General features: G+C 47.8%; 1 protein-coding gene across 1 annotated transcript in view; it reads left to right on the top strand.

Annotated features, from left to right (window-relative positions):
• The first annotated feature begins 12,063 nt into the window (after nt 1-12,063).
• LOC309668900 (mitogen-activated protein kinase kinase kinase 3-like) overlaps nt 12,064-15,643 on the top strand; it is an 82,445-nt gene continuing 78,865 nt past the window's right edge. Inside the window, exon 1 of the mRNA XM_082479441.1 lies at nt 12,064-12,146. The gene's annotated coding sequence lies outside the window, so the exon portion shown is untranslated. The remainder of the gene's footprint in view (nt 12,147-15,643) is intronic.

Here is a 15,643-nt window from a genome sequence, read left to right as displayed (position 1 = left end):
TCACATTTGGCACAGCCATGGGGAAACCCCTGTGAGGAGCACAGCTCACCCAGCTCCACCTGTTGACATTGGGCAGCATTTATTCCGTAAGTGCCAAGGCCACGACATGGCCACACCGGCTTTGCAGATAGCTCGCTCACCTGTTGACTAACAAAAGTTGCGATGTAGATTAGCAATAATTAATGCCTTTTGGCTCTCAGCACTGATGGCAGCGGCCGAAGTGAAAAGGCTTGCTTCATCGTACAGTTTCTGTAAGTCGATGTTGGACACCAGCAATCACACATCCCTTACTCATTGAATTGTCCCTCAGGATCCTTTTTTTGCCATTTGACGGCTCTCATAGTAAGAGGAAATGCAAAAAAAAAGAAAAAAATCCCATCCCCTGCTTGGCTCCCCGGCAGAGGTGTCCAGCCATATACTTCCCTTGGAACTCCGCTGGTTCTCCTGTGATGGGAGAATATGGGGAAGGGGTGAACGTGTTGCAGCAAGGAGCTGGTGATGACTGGGTATCCAGGTTTACAGAAATGTATTGCTGCAGTTCTTTTAAGTACCTGAATTGCTGAAGTGGAGCTTTCAGTGGAGCCACACGGACACTTAGATGCTCACCAGAGATTAGTGTGGTACCCAAACCCCAAGGGACTGGGAGTCCTGACTTTATTTCCATCTTCTCCAGCTCTGCAGGTCCTCTGCATGCGATCTGCATCGGCTGGCTGTGGGAAGCGATGCCGATTCCCCCTGTGACCCACATGACACATCATGTCCTGATTCCTTTCCTGTGCAACAAGGGCTCCTTTTCCTGGCTCAGTGGACTGCAGCCCGCTATAAGAACCAGTGACTCATCTCAGAAGGCTCATGTTTGGTGAAAGAAAAGTAAAGCCAAAACCTTGGCTCTCACCCAAGGAAAACACTGTTGTCGGCTTGCAATGCATATGCCATAGAAGCCAACATCTCTATCGTATTAGAAATGAAGGGATTTTACAAATCCCGTTTATAAATCTTCCCTGTTTGCCTTTGCCTTCATTTGGATAAGGACAAACTGTGTAGTTGGCTTCACTTTTGTTTGCAGTCAGGTTTCCCCCACAATGTCTGGTTGACATTAAGCTGGGCCAAGTCTGGCAATAATGACATCCTCTTGTAGCTTACTCATAGCTGCTAGACAGCCACCCACTTACATTGCAACTTAAAGAGGACTTACTTAATGGGTGTGCAAGAGAGAGGTGACCTACTGCCTGAAAAGGGTTTATTTCCCATTGGCAAGGAAGGCTGGCTTCCATTAAACAGAAACCTCTGCAACACAAAGAAAGAGGAAAGATTTGAAACTCTTGATATGCCAATGAGGAAGCAAAAGTGGGTTTAAAAGCAAGTGAGTGCCCGACAGCTTTCTATTTGCATAGATATAAAGGATGCAAGGTGTCCAGAATTGCAGTAGCAGCAAAAGCACCATGACAGACTACGCACCGACAGGGCTGTTAAATGTGATGATCTAGGCAGCAAGAGCAGGCAGGAAAAACAGAGGTCCATAAAAGATGAATAGTTTGCTCAGGCCCAGAACCCAGACCTCCTTATACTCAGCACCATATCCTTTCTGTCACATGCTTGGAGGTCAGTTTTATTTCCTTTGCACTCTTGCAGGAGAGTACAAACCCTGCTGCACACTCAAGCCAGTGCTTTCTAAAATGGTGCTGATTGCATCCATTCTATAGTCTACCCTGATAATAAAGGATGATAGTTTTTTACTTACACAGTTGTTTCTTCTTCTTAGATTCTGCAGGTACATCTGCTCAGTCCCTGCTCCTGTGAGACCTTGTGAAATCATCCTCTTAAAATATGTGTAAGGGAGTGTTTAGGAAAAGTGGTTGTGAGGAATACTTTGTTCCAAAATTAGAAACCAGGAGACCTGGCATTGTGAACTGCGGGCTCTCCAGTCTCCTTGCCTGGATTTTCCATTCAGATGAACACAGTCAAGAAGAACAAAAGCTTTGTTGCTTTTTTTTTTTTCCACTGACACCTGTCTTTTTACTCCAAGATGGTGTTCCAGCTTTCCATTCTCCCTTTGGGAAGCAGAGGAGCTTTGCCAACAGTCACTGCAATACCAGCAATCTCCATGCCAGTATGCAGGGAAACAAGCCTTGCACCGTCATTTTTGTTCTTTTAAGTATCCTCCAAGAAATGGCTTCCTTCCTGGAGCTCTGAAGTTGTTAGTTAATTCATGGGACATGAGGGGAGGTCTGTGAGCTTTGACGAAGTTACACAGGGGACTTGTGATAAAAGAATTGGATAGCCACAGATTGTCCAGACCTAGAGGAAACCTAGGGACCCGGCTAGACAGCATCCAGTAATTGCTTCTTGCAATATGAACAACGGCATGTGATCTTGGTTTCTCAGAGACAACCTCATGGGATACCAGGTCTTGGACAGACCCCAACTCCAAAGTCAATAATCATTTAGTGGTACTCTTCCCCTTGCTGTGGCTGTCCTTTTTCGCTCATTAATGCCTGTTGTTTATTCCTGGAGTTGAGTGTTACGGCCAGAAATGTCTGTTGTAGCCATCTTGGATAACAGAGCCATAGAATTGCACCTCATCGCTCCTGCAGTAAGTTCTCCTTTCACGGTTTATGCAGAACAAATCTGTTAGAAAGACAAGCCAGTTTTGTGATGGAGCAACTGGAGGTGGACCAAGCTTTCTCCCCCCTCCCCTCCCCTCCCCTCCCCTCCCCTCCCCTCCCCTCCCCTCCCCTCCCCTCCCCTCCCCTCCCCTCCCCTCCCCTCCCCTCCCCTCCCCTCCCCTCCCCTCCCCTTCACTCTTTTCTCCTCCGCTCTCCTCTCCCTATTTTTCTGCATCTAGCTTGCTGTGATGGAAGTTCAACAACAAACAAACACCAAAATTTTTGTTTTCCTAGACAGGAACAGGCTGCAATGAAGCACTGAGGCAAGAGAAGGCAGAAGTCTTCCTCAAGAGTGACAGCCTCCTGTTGAAGAGGAAGTGTTTAAGGCAGAAGATACAGCAGCAGGAGGTCCACCCATGCACTGAGCAGCACTGCCAACACTAAGGTAGAAGGTCAGTATCACACATTGGCTGTGTATTCTTTTGAGAAGTTTTGATTATGTTAAAGGCTCACACTTGATGACCTTTCCCCAGGACAATAAAGCTTTCGTCTGCTGGACAGTTTGCCTCCAGCATTGCTGTGTCATTGCATCACCAATTTCAGTCTTTGACATGTCATCCATTGATGTCCATGTTCATAAGCATCTGTGCCCAACTTCATTAATGATGCATGCCACCATCTTCATTCAGATGGTGTTTCACATGTTTGACGTGACAAATTGGCCTGAATAATTTCCTCTTTCACTTTGGAAGCAACTCCCAACTGTTGCTTCTTTTAAGTCTCTGTGAGAATGACAACTTTGCCTTTAGCTTGTCATGCATGAAAAGTTTGACATCATTACTTGATATTTTATTAAGTCTCCCTCTGAACTCTGTACAGAATCTTGAATCATGTCATCATTAGCTGTTTTCATAGAAGCATAAAACCTCCATGATCAACATGTAGTGCAGCACTGCTCAGAGACAGACCAGTGATTCTGTTACCAACCTGCTGCATCCAAGCATATGGTCTAATGTCTCTTTGACTATGACAAGTACAATGTAATTTTCCTGGATTTTAGTAGCATACTAAATCCTGTCCACCAGCATGAAACATCTCTTTCTCTTCATGCATACTCTACCTAGATCTATTTTTCAGCTTTTTGAACCACTGGTATCAGTGGCAACCTGCCTTTAATGCTAAGACCTCCCATTCCAGAGACAATGCTTTGATGTTTCGACTGCAGAAGACCTGGCACTCTCTTCTGTGGTGGAAGCAGAAGGACACAGTTCTGTTCAGAGTTCAGTTTACCGCCTGCATAAATGCAGCCACTCTTCTTACTGGTCAGAGACTTTTCCCTGGTGTCATTTGTCATCCCTTCTGGTTTGGAGGGGTCTTGCCATCAGGTACTGTGTAGGGACTATCTGACCTTGGTTCTGCTATGATCGTTCTTGTAGGAAAACATACAGACCAGTTGCTCTTTGTAGTTCAGCTTGTGACCACGATTCATTAAATCTGTCATTTCCTCTTCTGCCTTTCAGCAGTATTTCCTCCATCAGGAACCTAATGACCCTCTGCAAGCTCTCATCCACCTGCAATTACTGGACCTGTATAAGGTTTGCCAAGTGGCTTAAATACTGTTTAGCATCTAGTGTCAGCTACTGCTTACGGCTGTTATATGGGTTTGCAACACTCTCACCTGCCTTATATTATGCCCTCAAAATACTAGAAAAAAAATCTACCTAGGTAAAGGATCAAACATGCATAACTGCAACTGAAGTGGCTTTATATCAGTTAAGTGTACTCACATCCTTGGCTGATGTAATTCAACATGGCTTCAATGGAGCTAACCACAGATTTGCTTCAACCCTCAGTTGACTAAAAATGTCAGTTCAAAAGGCTTTGAAAGTAAAAAAAGAAATTGTGGTTTTGTGGTCACAACTAGACCTGGGAACATCATGTCTTTGTTGTGTTCTGATCCATGCTTCTCCCTATGTTCTTGGAACGGATCATTTCAACCTTCTATCTACAGCAGAAGAAATTCTGCTGTAAAATGGATGTAACATCACTTCCCAGTCGCACAGGGCATTTGGAGTGTTGACTGCCTTCATATTAGAGACCCATCTCTAACAATGCTCTTAAAAGCATAGAATATTCTAGACAATAACATTTATAGAAGGATACGGTCAAGTAATCTTAGATGTATAAAAACAGAGATTCCAACATTACCGTCCACTGGGTTAAATCACTAGTCTCTAGGCATGAGTCTCTAGGCATATTACTGACATGCAGGCTATGATGCAAGGACAACAAGAACTGCAGCATAGGTGAGTCTTACTGTCTGCCCAGCTCAACAGCATGTCTACAGCAGATATGAGCATGAGGAAGATGTTAGAGTCCTGCCATGGATGCTGAGGAACAGCTGTGCTGTACAGTATTTTCTTCTTCACATCCCCACTGGATAGCTGTTTGTTTGTGTCAAGTTTTGTTTTAAGGCAGCAGCCGTTTCGTATGCAGTATTTTTGGGAATCATATAAACACTTTGCCAGGTAACCACTATCACAAGAAAATGCCTTTATAAAGGCTCCTGTATAGGTTTCACATCTATTAGAATTTTCTCTTGGAGACAAATCCCAACGTCATTATGATCCTGCAGCCACCTCCTCCTCCTTCCCCTGCAGAAAGTAAGGTTCTTTGCTGGAGATGGGAGGAAACAACATTGTCCAAGAATGTGACACAGGCTTAGTATAGAGAGCTTGGTCCTGATCCTGCAGGCAATACTGGCATCATGATTTGGACACATGTTGCCATGGAGAATGGCAAATGAATGGAAACCAAAAAAGAGTCGAGAAGAAAGCCTTCACTTTCTCCACTCCTCACCAAATCTTATTTACTGTGGTCCCCACCAAATTATACCTAAAATAGCTTTTGTCTGTTGCTATTTAGCCATTTAGGTCAGATCTACCAGCTGCATTAACTTGCCCCTATTGTACTATTGCAGTTGGATTGCTGCCATCTTCCCCCCATGGGTTTTCTACAGATCTATATTTCAAAGTTATGGCTCTCGCAAAGCTCTGCTGTGTGCATTCAGACAAGCTAAAAAAAATTAGTCATGTTTCCTCTAGTCCTGCTGCTTTACTAGGCTTCCTATTTGCAATCAAATTATTTTTAATTTTGACCATGTTCCTATTGTTTGCCAGGAAGATAATCATCTTATCTCGCTGCCGGGATATTTCTCTCCTTTCTCATGTAGTTTCAGATGGATTAAATAAATACCCCTTACAGAAAGCACACCAAGCTGGGCAAAAGGGCATTTCACCATTGCTGGCTAATCTGAAATTTAGGAAATGTCTCCTTTTTAGAAAAAAAAAGAACCAAAAAAACAATTGGAAGGACTCAGATATGCCATAATGGCAGTTGTGCTAATTGTACACACTCAGTTAATTCTTATCCATCTCAGAGTAGCTTTATGGAAACACATGGGTGAAGTTAAAAATTAGTGAGTGACACTGGCTTGGCTTACCAGTGCCAAACAAGGGCCGCAGATGACAGTCATCCAAGTTTTTGGTAAGGGAGAAGCCAAAAAATGTCTGAGTGGTCCTGTGGGACCCTTCTGCTCCTTCCTAGGTGAAACTGCATTAGCTCCATGCTAGGAACTGGGGATCCCCCACTGTGCCATCTGTCCAATGAGAAGGCTTATTGCAGGACCATCCATAGATGCTCTTCTCCAACCCTACGTGCCTGGAGATCGTATCAAAGGGACTTAAATGGGAGCAGATCAGTTCACTGCATTTTGAGGTGAGATTTTGTGTCCTTTTCAAGGGAAGGGTAAATACCCAGAAAGGCTGAGCAACCAGGCTGCCAGCTCAGAGCAAACTGAATGGGGAGGATCAGGCACCTCTCAGACCTTTCCAGTTTCTCCAGTACCCCCTCTGTGGAGGAACTGGCTTGTTAGCACGCAAACGACAGTCACGCAATGGAAAGTTGTATGGACATGTGACAACACTTGAAACCAAACGGCTCTGTTTTGTAACCTTCACCCATATACACTTTCTTACTGCTGGATGCTGACTGGTTTACCTCCAGCTTCCTAATTATCGGAGCGCCGCTGCTTGTATTTTACCGCAGATGAGGAAATGAGGACATATGGCATTTGTGATAAGAGATTTATGTGAGCTGTCTGTGCAACAGAGCTGCAACTTTCTATACAAGTCCATTTATAAAAAAAAATGTGTAAACAGTCAGGTTTTGATTGTTTCGGTGATTTCTTCCCCCTCGTGACAGATGTAAAGGAAAAACTGTAGGTTTCCACTTGATGCGTGCAGATAAGTTTATGGCAAATGGGACAGATCCCAGTTGCAGTAAATCAGTATCTACTTCCTTTGATTTCTGTCAGCTAAAATCCAACTCCACGTGGGTGGACGGGAAGAAATACAAAGAAATTCAGGCTCGATGGCTGCTTGTACATGATTCACTTTCAGCTGTAGGAGTACCAATATGCCTGAAGGGTTCTGGTAGGAGCTTCTTTATTGAGAATACAGTAAGGAGTGGAAAATACTAATTGAAATGGCACCTGTAATCCAGTGATTATAATGGGTGTAATGGGTGGCTTTGACTACACCCCTGTAAAGTAGTTACCTTTCAAATCAGGGGAGGGGTTAGAGAAATAAAGTCATGTTTTCAAGGAGCAAAATCCTGTTGAAGTCAGTGGTGTCAAAGAACAGCGCAGGCTGGACACAGGTACCTAAATCCATGTCTGGACCATGCTCTTTCAGTCCTTCTCTTATCCCTTAGACTTTACTCAAGAGGGGCCAGTTGCAAGGTGGAAATCCTGGTTCTTTTCAGGGAAGTATCAAGATTTTTCTGAACTTTCTGGGAAGGTGGGATGGAAATGCAGGATGTCCTGGGCATTTTTTGGCTTTCTTGCAGTTTCAGCTGTGAATGCCACAAGGACAGTATTTCTTGTGCTATTTTCCACAATTTTCAGGCAGCAGATGAGCCCATAAATATTCTGGAATAGTTCTGACCTTGCCTGAGAAAGTCTAAACTGGGTCTGTTTGCAGACAGGTATTATAACTCTCCAGGGCTTTCAACTCCACACCTTTCACTACTGCGATATATAGAGTCACCTTGCAAATACTCTTTGGATGACACAACTTCCAAGCTCTGTGCACACATGAAAAAGCATCACAGAGAAATGCTTTCGAATTATATTTGTTTAACAACCTACCCAGAAATCAGACCCTCTTCACTTTCATTTCGTTGTTTTTGGAAATGTTTTTCCCTTTGTTTGGGCAGAGAAGGTGAGTCACGGAAAACGACAGCGTGGAAAGTTACGTTCAGCCATGAAAGTGCATGCAATGACCACTGGGAAAAACATTCATCCGCACAACTCAATCCCATTGTCACACCCAGCTCATTTGAAATATGAGTTAAAATTTGTGGCTTTTGGTTGACCGACACTGCTGGCTGCTGCATGCTGCTACCTTCCTCTGCATGTCACACTGAGCCTTCAGTGTTCGTTTCTTAAGATCTGAAAAATCTCTCCTGTCGGCTGCGTACAGCTAGGTGGAAGGACACAAACACTGCCGCAGAGAGGGCTGGGGGGCACCCCTTTGGTCTGACCCCTTCACAGAGCAACTTTCTACCCCCACCCCAAGATGGGGTGTTGCAGTATTCCCGAGTGGTTGATGGGCGACAGTGTATGGAGAACGCACCTCTGCTCTGAGGTCTTCATACTCTGAACCCTCTCCTCTAGAATGAGGCTTGTGCATTTTATCTTCAAGTGCAGGACTCACCCTTTCCTTTTAAAATACGGTTGCTGCTGCTGCCACCTACCTTTTATGCTGGAGTGGATGCTAGAAATATCCTGTACACCAAGTCTGGAAAGGAGCCCAGGATCTCCTCCCCAGCCTGAGGGTGTATAAACCCAAGCTCTAACCCATGAGATTAATCTGTTGCGTTGGCAGGAGGTGTTATCTGCTGTTTGTGAGAAACAGTTTTCTGCAACTGCAGAGGAAAGGTTTCAAAACCCATCGAGCCGGAGAGATCACTTGTTGCCTGGTTGTGAAGGCTTTCATAAAGCAGATCTTGGCATCTGCGCCGCAGAGCATATGGTCATATCAGCCAGGGTAACATAACAGGAGAGGAAGAGAAAGGTAGCCGGGAAGCATGCGGCCCCTCAGCAACCTCCAACCTCCTTTGGAGGGATCCAAACCCCACTCTCACCCTTCTCAACCACTCCACATGGTGGTTCTTGTAAATAGGTAGAGATGAAGTGCCATCCCCCAAGGTCTGGCCCCAGCAAACCTCTGCATATGTTCACGTATGTTCTGGGAACAGCACAAAACCCTCAGGAATGCAGACACGTGTGGTCTGTGCATCCAGACCAGGTTTATCTATCAGGTAGTTCCCAAATCACTCAGCTTTGCAGCAGTGTGAAATGGCAGAATATTTAAGCAAAATAAATGTGGCTTCTCTGTGGGTAACATCATTAAGAGGGACATAGGACAGCTCTAGCCCTTTTTCCATCTGCTTTTCCACAGCAAACAGCAGACACACGATTAATCTTGGGTGAAGAGGAGCTGCAGCTTACGCAGGTCTGCCAAGCCCAGACACTGCCAAGCAGAGGTTTCGGGATCACAGGCTTGTGTCTACGTGCTGAAATCCCACCCAAGTCCATTACCAGCTCCAGCCTTCAGCCGTGAAGCAGCACACCTTTTCTGAGTGAGTAATTGGTTTCTTTTCTTTACACTGAGATGGCATCATTCCTTTACAGTTTGCAAACTAAGTATAGGAATGATTTCACCCACCATCGATGCGCAGCCATCTCGATGGGAGAGAAAGCCCGACAGACCTCTCACAGCACACAACAGCTTTATGCTGCCATTTAGGACAGGAAGCAAGAAAGGATATTATATCAAACAGAAGGCATGGGAGAATTTCAGGTTAGACAGAGTATACTTAGTCACAGAAGAATTGGGTCGGTGCTCTGGGACCTGTGTTCACTTCCTGCAGGAACCCTAACATAGCCCAAAATAGTAGCATTTAGGTAAAAGCCAAATATCTTCCCCTTTTTCTCCCCACAGCAAGTACTAATGCTTACGTCATTAAAGGAGAAGCATAAATAGAACAGCCTGGGGCTGTGATTTGCAAAGTTCTTGGTCTGAGGATGAACTGTCAGCTTTTCTTATAGCTCACTATTACCCACTTATGCCATCAAACTTCTCACTGAAGATATTATCAGGATGATATAGACCTTCATATCCACCCCGACATGTATGCCAGTCAACTAAGAAGAATTAGAGCACACATCTATACGTTTTATGTGTTGCATGGTTTTCATCTTACCAACTGGCAGCACACACACCAGCATGGGGTGGGACAGCATGAACCAAAGAATGTTTCCTAATGGCAGTTTGGACACTGTTTTGGAGAAGAAGGGAGAGTTTGGCTGTATGGGTACAAGGTATGCCACGCCTGTTGTCCTCAGGGACAGAGAATAACCCCACATTTATTTCATTTCCCCGTACAGAGACACTACAACCACTATCGGCAACACACTGTTTTTACCAGTGCTCTCCACTGTGTGCTCTCTACCAGGTTTTCATTCCTTTCCAGAAATGGGGTGAAGGCATAAGCTGGCATTTGTAGGAGAACACGTGAAACTACGCACAGAGCCACACACCTCCATCGGTTCTTCTGCCAGGCTTCATAAATGTTTTCAAGAGCAGCTTGAGGAGGCAGAATACGGGGGCAGATCCTTAGCACACCCATCAGCAGAGAGCTGTTGACATCAATGGAAACAGGCTTTGCACACATGATGATCCTTATATTTTTCAGGAACACCCCAAACCGAAACCCCCATAGCATCACACACATTCAGAAAAGAGAAGCCACTTGGAAGGAGTTTTCAGCAGTAATTGGTGCTTGCCTAACCAATTCCCATTAAAACCAGGAGGTTTTAAAGGAGCTGCTTGTCGCTTAGTGCCTTATAATACTCGAACCTGAAGTCCTGGGGTTCTGTGCCTGGTTCCCAAGGTAAACACATGTGATTTATTTCAGAAAGGCATCTGCAGCACAAGAATTCATTACATACATCCCCGATGGGCAGGAGCCAAAGCATTTCAAATGTGCCAAGTTACCAGAATGTTATTAAAAGCTGTAAGAGTTAGAGGGAAGGTGCGGAGAAAAGCAACCTCCTTCCCAAAGCCAGGTGGCTTAGGATAGACTTACGCTGCTTCCCAAATGGATGAGGCAAGCTGGAGTCAGAGGTTCCTTCCAGCAACAGCTCAGTCCCCCTGGATATCTCTCCGTAAGCTGCACAAATATTCTGGGTAGGGGGAGGGAGAGAGAAAAGAGTGAAACCTATTCAATTACATCAAGATCATGACTGGCCCTAGTAAAATCATTTATGGAGTGAGGGAACCCGGAGCGGTTTGGGCTGGAGCCATCTGCTGTTATTTGGTATATACAGAATTGGTTTCTATGGATTTTATTAATAGGTCACGCGATTGTATATGAGGCTGTGAGATCTGAATCTCTCTGGAGGGGTCCCTGGTTGGGGTTTCTACTGCCTTTATAGGCAACGGCTCAACCTTTCTTGCAGCAGCAAGTCCTTAAAAACATGAGGGGAATGGGTCTGGATTGAGGATTCTGCCTCTTTTTTTCTCTCCCCTCCAAAATTTCGAACTGACTTTCTTCCTGTTCCTCTCCACAACACATTTACTAAATGGGGAATCAATCAGAGAAACAGTCTCACTTTTTTTGTTGTCTGCATGAATTTTCTCTCTTTCCTGCCAGTCGGAGTGATAACTGCTACAAAACTCAGGTCCCACTTCCATCCATCTTTCCAGCACCAGACTGGCGTTGGCCCTCTGCTGGGGGCTGAATGTTGCCCTTATGCCCTCGATGGCTCTCCCCGCCGGGATAGCCAAGTCCGAAGGGTCTGGGACACCCAACGGAGGCTGGGGACAGTCGGGTGTAAATCGGAGCAGCGCGGGGGCTGCTCTCCCACGGGGAGCTGCCGAAGGAGCCCCGAGCTGTTCTGGAGGGCAACGGAGCAGAGCCCGGCGACAGCCCCGAGCCTCCCCTCACCCTTAGGGCGTAAGCGCGGCTCGCTTTTCCTTCGGTTCCCCCTCTAAAAAGAGGCAAAACGGAGTTATCAGACTGCGATCCCGTCACCCCCGCTCCCCAACGGCGCCCAGCGGGGCCACGGGACCGGCTGCGGTGCGTGTGCCCCCCCCTCCGCGGGGGCGCCCCCTAGCGGCGCGGCGGTCGGACCGCTCGCTCGGTCATTCGGTGGCGGCGGCGGCGGGGCCGGACCGCTCCCGCTTCTCCCCCCCCCTCCCCGCCGTCGTCCCATTGGCCGCAGCAGTGCCGCGCGTCACCGCTTCCTCCCGCTTTTGTGCGCCGCCCCGCGCCGCCCCGCGCCCCGCTGCTGCCGCCGGGACGAGCGGAGATCAGCGGTGCCGGGTCGGGACGAGCCGAGCCGGGTATTGGGACCGCTGTGCAGCGAGTGGTCGGTCATGGTCCTCCGTGAGTAGCCACGCCGCCGGACCGGTAAGTCTCTCCCTTACGCCGGGGACGGGTGGCTCCGCGGGCGGTGGGTCCCCGTACTTATGCGAGGGTTTGTTTCGCTCTTTTAAATATATATGTATTTAATTATCATTTTTCGCCGTGGTGACCCAGAGGTTTGCAGCCAGGTCTGGCTTCGGTGGCTTTCCTTTCCTTCCCCTTTCTAGTCTTGCAAGTGTCGGAGCTTGTCCCTGCGGGCGAGTGGCTCGGCTGGGTTTGGGGAGCCGTCGGGGGGGCCGATCAGGGGGTTGGAGCGGCTCCCCAAGGAGGGGGCGGTGGGTGCGGGACACGGGGAGGACCTGCCTCCCCTTTTGGGGATTTACCTTCGCCGGCACAGCCCTGGCTAACTCTTTTTCCCAGGTTTTTGCCTGGTGCCGTGGGTCAGGCTGGGAGCCTGTCCCTGCTGCCAGGGTTAGACCCTGATACAGACGGTCCCATTATCGGAATGCATTAAACTATTGAGCCAGCGGGTATGTCGCTGGCTGCGGTCACTTGGGTCCCGCTTTGGTGGAAAGCATCACGTCTGTGCCAAGGAACTGTGGGAATGCCCGTCTGGCCCTCACCCATGAGCAAAGTCCTCCCTGTGCAGTCTGTCCTGAGCAATGAGGATGGGGTGAGTGGTGGGGAGGAAGGCTCTGCAGAGGGCACGGACCCCCGTGGGCGAGGGATGCTGGTACCTGCATGGCGTGAGTGACTGTGCCAGCTGGTGTAGCTGGGAAGCTGGATTTCCACCTGGATGGAGCGAGCGGCTGTAGAGGAGAGCTGTGCCATGAGTTGGGCTGATGCTCGGGGAGGGTTTGCTCTGCCGGCACCAAACCTCAGCCCTCTGTGGCCGGGCGGGGAGTGGAGCAGAGGTGGGAGCCCTGTGCCAGCACGAGTGGGTGTGCGCTGACAGGCTTGCCAGGTTGTGCACGGCGGCCAAGCGCGTCTCTTGCTGGCCCCAACACAGCTTGGAGAGTGGTTTCCCCTTCGGCTGCTGCTTTTATCCTCCTCCTCAATTCCTGTCTTGTAATCCAGTGGTTTTTGGAAGCAGACCCGCTCCTGGTTTGGTGCAGCATCTGCATGTGTTGCTGGTGCACGGACCAAAAATCTGGGGCTCACTGGGGATTTGGAGGCTTGGGATCTGTGCAGAATGTGAGTGATCCCAGAGATTTCCAGGGTCAAGCTCCTTTACTTTTTTGGTGAGTGTGAGTGGTTTGGGAGAATTTCCTTCTGTGGTGTAAATTTATTTTCAGTCTGGCACATGCAGTTTGATATAGCTCTGTGCAGGATTTGTGCCCAGAGCGCAGCTCTTGGAGGCTGTTCTTCAGGCTTGTGGGAGATGGGCTGCGTTTGGGGGCTTGCCCATGACTGCCTGAGCCTTGTGATACCTGCATCAGACGGTCCAGTTTCCAGAACCCCTAATTTGACATGAGTTATGACTTGGGGTTCGAGGTTTCCCCGGGCTGCTGCAGATTTGGGGCATACCTCTGTGGCTGGGCACAGCCTTTGACCTAGGAAGGTTTTGCAGTTTGTAAAAGCTTCTCTGTTGGAGGCAGGACATGAGGCTGGATGGGCTGCCAGCCTGGTGGGATGTAGATTTAAAGGCTCATTTATACCTTCCTTCTCTAAGTGGGTTTTGGTACTGCAGTTTTTTCCGTGGGTCTTAATTCTCCATCAGAAACCCACAGCTTTGCCCTGTCAATGTGTGCTGATAGGTGATGCGTTTCTTTTTTTGGAGGTTGTTAGAGCCTCTGAGGGAAGTGTGCTCATGCAGAGATGTAGTCTGGATTCTCATCCAGGACGGAGAGACTGTGTCATGAAGAGCTGTCAATTACAGCAGCCAGAGGAGTGCAGTCCTCTCCATCCCTTCTGAAACGTTGCTATTGCTTGATGATGCTTTGTGGTGTTAGCATGCAGCTTGGACTTGATGAGTTTTCTGAATTTTCCTACCGGGAAGATACCGGTGAGGACTGCATGGTGTGTCTGGCTCTCTGGCAGAGCAGTGGGATGGAGTGTGCTGCCATGGCATGGAAGGTGATGTGCTCCCAGCCCTGCTCTCCCCAGCCGTATGCGGGAACTGGTGCGAAAGCTGGCAGGATCTTCTGCTCTGGTTGATCTGGCCCTGCTATTGGAGACGTGCTGGTGGAGGCTAGAGGGAAGTGAGTCAGGGTTTGCTGTTAGAAGGGATATCTTTTATTAGACTGCTTGGTGAACACAGGCTGGCTTTGGAGCATACGAGCCTGTCTACACGCAGAAGCAGCAAACCTCGGTCATGAGAATGAGGATGGAGTGAGTGCTCTGAGCTTACCTTGGCTCTCTTAATTGAGGAGATCATCTGAAAGAAAAGGAAAAGAAAGAAAAGGAGATATTCAACTACAGTTCATCTTATACAGTTTATCTGGTCTAAGGAAACATGTTTTTTCTCTGTACAAATCTTTGGACTCTTTTAGATCCTGAGATCTAGCACGGGAGAGGGACATGATCCCAAGTGCCAGCCGTTCTTTGGGAGGTGGCTGAACCCTTTGCAGCTGGGCTCCCACGAAGGGCAGCTGTGGGTGACAGGGCTGGTGCTTGCCGGTGCCTGACAGCAGCAGGAGGAGCAGCAGGAGGCTGCTGGGCTCAGTTGCTTCCATTTCCTTCTCTGCACGTAGAAGAAGCCAAGTGCAGTGTGCACAGAAATGTGCAGAATGTCAGCTGTGCACCAGGGAGATGGAAAATGCATTACGGAGCCATAAGAAGGAGAATATGGAATTCAGTTTTTTTTTTATTCTATCAGACACTTTTCAGAAAAGCTATAAATAGTCCACTGATCATGAACCTGGCGGGTTCACCCTTAGTCCCCAGACTTTATTTATTTTCCTATTTAAGCTCCACAATGGGAATGAGTGGCCAGGCACTTTTGGTGAGTCCCTCAGTTCCTCATCCCAACACATGGCTATGCATGCCGGGTCAGGACTGTGTTTCTTCCTGGTGCCTTTCCTGCCTTTGCCAACTGCAATGTGAGATGCGGAGATAGCGAATGTCATCTCGGTTGTGTATGAAACACACTTTCTCTGCAGGCTTGCCCGGTACCCTGTGAGTGTGAGCCTTTCTCTGATGTGGGGAAAGCTGTGGTGAGCATTAGACAGACAAGACAAAGTGCTTTTCTGTCTGTGAAGGTGCGAGTAAGCACACGTGAGCATGGATATGTGGGCATTTTTGTTTGTTTTCTGTCTGTCCCTGCAATTCTGATTTGGTCTGGCCAAGTAGTCTTCCCTATTAGTCACTAAAATGCCACCAGTGTCCAACCGAATCAGTCTGTCCTAGCTCATCTGTAATGATGCAAGAAAGAAACAGCAAACATCTTTAAAATAGATGCTCTTCAAAGCCACTGGGAAGCTATTCCCTGCAGAAAAGTGATTACATGGGAAGGGAGAGCAAAAGAAGAACGCTGTTGTGGGGCTAGCAGAGAGTTTTGGGGCTGCAGGTTGAGGGTACAAGGCTCCCTGCTTTGTTTCAGT

Source organism: Vanellus vanellus (assembly GCF_965231255.1).
Source record: "Vanellus vanellus genome assembly, chromosome: 2".
NCBI lineage: Eukaryota > Metazoa > Chordata > Aves > Charadriiformes > Charadriidae > Vanellus > Vanellus vanellus.
Note: the sequence above shows the minus strand (reverse complement) of the source record. Positions and strands in the feature narration are given on the sequence as shown.